Source organism: Portunus trituberculatus, unplaced genomic scaffold (assembly GCF_017591435.1).
Source record: "Portunus trituberculatus isolate SZX2019 unplaced genomic scaffold, ASM1759143v1 PGA_scaffold_401__1_contigs__length_61346, whole genome shotgun sequence".
In the NCBI taxonomy this organism is placed as follows: domain Eukaryota; kingdom Metazoa; phylum Arthropoda; class Malacostraca; order Decapoda; family Portunidae; genus Portunus; species Portunus trituberculatus.
Genome location: NW_025541569.1, coordinates 1 through 5,702, shown reverse-complemented (window position 1 = coordinate 5,702; position 5,702 = coordinate 1).

The following is a 5,702-nucleotide window of genomic DNA, read 5'->3' as shown; positions in this document are numbered from 1 at the left end:
AGTGCCCAGTCCAATGTTATATTGAACAGGTATGGGGATAGTGGGTCCCCCTGCAACACTCCCCTCCTGATGGGACAAGTGGTGTTCACTGCTCTCACAAGCTCATCATCAGTTATCGGGCCAGTGACTCTTAGAGTTGGTCGTATAGCGGTAGGTGATCGTGACTCTGGCAAGGAATTTCTGCCAAAGAGGCCAGCCTAAAAGGTCTTAAGACCGGGCGGATTGGTGGAAGGGCCGTCCTGTATACCCACTATGATTTCCCGGACAGCCCGGCCTCTATCTTGGCGCCACATTCTTTGTATTCTTCTGAATTCTCATATTATTAGACCTTACCAGGGCGCCCTCTCCTGGTGGTCTATAGGCATATGCACGAGGTGGGCACCAAAGGTCAACTTGTGCCTCGTGACCACTTTCCGATTTTATTGCAATCTGTGAAATTTGAGCCACAGTCCCTGCCACCACGCTGGGTTTTATACAAGGCAGATTGGCGTCGATTCACAGACCTTAGCTCTTTTATTCGTCCGCTGGCTGACTTTTCTACTTGTGCTGAGGCTGTTGATTATTTTACTGTTTTTTTTTTTATTTCTTTAGCCCTTCAGACAATCCCTAGGACGTCAGGTCGCTTTACTAAGCGTCCCGTTCTTTGGTGGAAGGCAGCATGCACTGCAGCGGTTAAAGAGAAACGGGCAGCTTTCTTTCGTCTTTTCCGGCGACATCGTGGGGACCCGCAATGCCGCATTTTGAAAGAGGCACAAAGAGCCTCGTGGAAAGCCTATGTCTCTTCCATAAACGTCCGCACCCCTCTTACGGATGTCTTCAACAAAGTCCGCCGAATTGCTGGGAAGTATTCTGCTCCTTCCCCACCAATTGTCTGCTGGGCGAACGGTGGCAGACCCTAGGAATGTCGCTGACCTCTTCGCGGAGCACTTTGCCAGTGTTTCCCAGAGGCATCCTGCAGCTCCGGGCGCACGTCACCGCCAGAGAATGGAATCTCTCGGCATAAACTTTTCTTCCGCTGGAGGAGAGTCTTATAATGTCCCTTTCTCTGCTTCCGAGTTGCGGACTGCTTTGTCCCAGTGTCACGACTCTTCTCCTGGGCCAGATGATATACCTTATGCCTTCTTGCGCCACATGTCTGACACTGCTTTTAACTTTCTTTTAAATCTTTATAATATGATTTGGCATACCGGTGACTTTCCATCTTCTTGGGCTGTGGCAGTGGTTCTCCCATTTCCGAAGCCTGGGAAAGATAATCTCCAGGCTACGAACTACCGTCCTATATCTTTAACGTCCTGTATTTGCAAAGTGTTAGAAAAGATGGTAAATATAAGACTCATGTGGTATTTGGAGAGGGGAAGTACTTGTCACCGGTACAGTACGGCTTCCGAAAGATGAGGTCTACTACTGATGCTCTTTTATCCCTAGAGTCTTCCATTTGTGAGGCCTTCGCTAATCACCACCATCAAGTAACAGTCTTTTTGACCTGGAGAAGGCCTACGACACGGCTTGGTGTCATGGCATTTTACAGTCTTTGTTTAATTTTGGCCTTCGGGGCCACCTTCCTATTTTTATCCAGCAGTTTTTATCCAGACGTTTTTTACGGGTTCGAGTTGGGAGTGTTCTTTCCGATGCTACAGCTTTAAATGACGGTGTCCCACAGGGAAGTATTCTTAGTGTTACGCTATTCGCAGTTGCAATAAATGGTGTTATAGATACTCTACCGGATGGCGTTCACAGTTCTTTATATGTGGACGACTTGTGCATCTCTTTGCTGCTTCTAGGATGTCACTGATTGAGCGCAAGCTCCAACTGGCGATCAATAGGGTGTCCAGTTGGGCCAACATGAACGGTTTTCGATTTTCCACCTCGAAGACCGTAGCCATGCATTTTGTCGCAACCGTGGTGTCCATCCAGACCCGGATTTATACCTCGCCAATAGACGCCTCTCATGCGTGGAGGCGACTCGATATCTTGGCCTTTATTTGACAACCGTCTCACCTGGGTTCCTCATTTTCGCTCTCTTAAGGCGTCTTGTCGGCAGGCACTATCCCTTCATTGGGTTTTAAGTCATACCTTTTGGGGTGCGGACAGGGACACGTTGCTGTTGCTTTACCGTACACTCATACTTCCGAAGCTGGAATACGGCTGTGAGATCTACTCATCCGCAACAGATGCACGACTACGCTCGCTTGACCCCGTGCATCATGCTGGGGTCCGCTTGGCTACGGGTGCACTTCGGACATCTCCAATACCTAGCCTTCTAATGAATGCTGGTTTCTGGCCGCTCGACCTCCTGGGCCAATCTTCGATGCTCCGGTGTTGGTTTCGCACCCACCGTCTGCCTGATTTTGTCCCCTGTGTGTCAATGTTGCGGTCGCAGTCACTCGACCGAGTCTCCCTAAACCTTTTGGCCTATGTGTTGCAAATCTTATGGCAGAGTTATCTATCGACCCCACTCCTGTGTACTCTTTCCGTCTCCCGCGAGTTGGTTATTGGCAGCTTCCTGTTATCTCCTTATGCCCTGCCATGGATGGCAAGAAGGATTTTCTGCCAGCTCTGTCCCACACACGGTTTTTAGAACACTTTTTTATGCATTCTGATGATATCCCTGTTTTTACTGATGGTTCCAAATACGACTCAGGCGTTGGATTTAGTGTGGTTTTCCCCTCTTTTTATCGGTCTGGCAGCCTTCCTTCAGTGGCGTCCGTTTTTACTGCGGAGCTGTCGGCCATAGTCCTAGCTTTACAAATAATTTTTACTCTACCGGTTTCGTCTTTTACAATTTTTAGTGACTGTCGCAGTGCTCTTACTTCTCTCTTGCACTATATCCTTTAACCCTTTGGTTTTATCAGCCCTGGAATGGCTATACCTTCTTACACAACGAGGATATCGTGTTGGGTTCTGTTGGGTTCCTGGTCACGTTGGTGTTCCAAGGAATGAACACGCAGATCGCCTCGCTAAAGAGGCAGCAAGTCGCGCTCCATCTCCTGCGTCTGTTCCGTTTCGAGATGTCTTTCCTCTAATTCGTGAGGCAGTTGCAGCACTATGGCAGAGGAGATGGCTAACGGGGGTCGCAACCTCGAAAATGGGAGAGATCACTATTTCCTCTATCCCTCACTGGACATACACCCATGTTCGAGATCGACGTTTACAGACTTTATTGGCGCGACTGCGTATAGGTCACACGTACCTTACACAGAGGTACCTGTTGACCAGGGACCCTCAACCTTACTGTGGTGACTGCCTGGTGCCGCTTACCGTGCGGCACCTATTGGTAGAGTGCCCTAGTTTGATAGATTTCCGACACCGCTACCTCTACCGCTGTCGCGGTAGAGATAGCGGTGTCTATTATATCTCAAAGGTCCTTAGACCAAAGTGTCTGGCCCAAGGCCATGACGTTTTTAGATTTTTGGGAGAAGCTGGCCTTCTCCCAAAGCTGTGAATTTTATTTAATTTTATGATATGTATTTTAATGTTTTATGTATATTATTGTAGCTTTTTGTTTTTAATTACCATTAATTTTATCGTTTTTACTTGTTTTAGTTATTTTACGATTTGTTTTAAACCCTTTTGGTTGCAATTAAATAGTTTCATGCGGCGCCATATGACCTATGCTGTTGCGGCGCCTAACACCAAATCCTCCTCCTCCTCCTCCGGGGGCTGTCGAGGGCTTTGTAGTCTTCACTGCCTTATCTAGTTCATCATCTGTTATCGGGCCAGTGAGACTTAGAGTTGAACGTATTGCGGTTGGTGATCGTGACTCAGGCAATGAATCTCTGGCTGCCAAAGAGGCCTGCCCAAAAGGTCTTCAGACCGGGCGGAATGGTGGATGGACCGTCCTGTATACCAGCTATGAATTCACGGACGGCCCGGCCTCTATCTTGGCGCCACATTCTTTGTATTCTCCTAAATTCCCTTTTTCTCTTGGCCTTCATACTGTTAGACCTCACCAGGGCGCCCTCTCCTGGGGGTCTATAGGCATATGCACGAGGTGGGCACCAAAGGTCTACTTGGGCCTCAACCTCCTCTATGCTGGAGGGGATGGAAAGTCCGAGGAAAGTGGATAAATTTCGCAAATAAATGTGCAATTCCTCCCCGGAGCTTTGGTGGATGGGTGGCTGTCCACCAATGGTACCTCTCCTAGGTGTTAATGGAGAGCTGGAGCTAGCTAGGTCTTATATCGGCCTCAGCAGGACTGGAGGAAGCCGACCCAAACGCAGCTCCCGAAAGCCGATCCAGGTGCTCACGGACCAGAGCTTTATACGACTCTGGCCGTCGTGCTCCTTTAATAGAGTCTATAGACCTATATGGGAGCACGTGCTCTTGAATGAGCATATTGAGGTTCTTGGCACCAGTGTGTTCGGCCTCGAAAGCCGCCATAAGGGCCAGCTCCTCCTGGTCCCACCTTGGCTTACGGCTCCGAGCGCTGAGAGACTCCGCCTCAACACTGTGAAACCGTCCCAGGTGGGCGCGGCGCTTGTGCACCCTCCGCCCCTGGAAGGAGGCGAAGGTACACAGACACACCGGAAACCGGGAATCAGCCTCACCCATTTTATATATATCACTGCCTGCGTGGAAGCAAAGAAAAATGCGCAACCACGCTAAGAATGATTTGTAGTAGCAGTGGCGACTGCGGTGGAGCAGGCAGCGGAGGGAAAGTATTTGCCGGAAATTAATTTTGGAATCTTTTTCCAAAGTTAATTCACGTTGCCCGGCAGGAGGCCACGAGGAGGCTCTTTCCTTTTAACTAGATCTGGTGAACTTTCACAAATTGCTATGTTCGTCTAGTTACTCCCGCCGTTTACCCGCGCTTGGTTGAATCTCTTCACTTTGACATTCAGAGCACTGGGCAGAAATCACATTGCGTCAACATCCATCACTGACCATTGCAATGCTTTGTTTTATTTAATTAGACAGTCGGATTACCCTGGTCCGTGCCAGTTCTGAGTTGATCGCTGGGCGCCAGCCGAAGTGGGTTTGGAGCGGGGGACAGCTACTGCTCGTGCCCGAAGGCAGAGAGAGCCGACGCCCCCGCGCCCACGCAGCCTAGCGCGTTCCACGGAAGGGCCGGAGACACGCCGGTCCGAGCTCTCGGCTAGAGCGGCGAGAGGGCTAGCGTCGCCGGTACCGTGCGTACTCAACCCTCATCAGGCAACACCGAGCCGTTTTGGCCCCACCGCTGTGCCAACCTCTCAGCATGGCGCTGCGCGGACCCTGCGGATGGATCCCCGACGACGCGCACTCCCTCTCCGCGCTGGCTTTTCACTCGCAGACAAGGAGGGGAGACCGGGAACGACGGCAGAGCCCGCATCGCCTTTGCTACGAACCCGGTTCCCTTGGTCTCCACCGCTGCACCAGCGGGCATTGACAATATGGAGTGCGGCGCGAGGCCGCATTTGGAGTGGGTCGCCGCCAACAGAGTAGAGGAGGCACCGTCGCGAGTGGGCGGACATCGGTGGCACGGGAGGGAGAGAAGGTACGCGGTGACACCCAACAGCGCACAACTCGTAACCTCTAAGCCCAGTCCAATGCCCGAACCCAGGCCCGCTTCCCGCACATGCCCGTCTGGCCCGATCCTCAGAGCCAATCCTTATCCCGAAGTTACGGATCTAATTTGCCGACTTCCCTTACCTACATTAGTCTATCGACCAGAGGCTTCTTACCTTGGAGACCGGCTGCGTATATGGGTACGCACAGGCCCG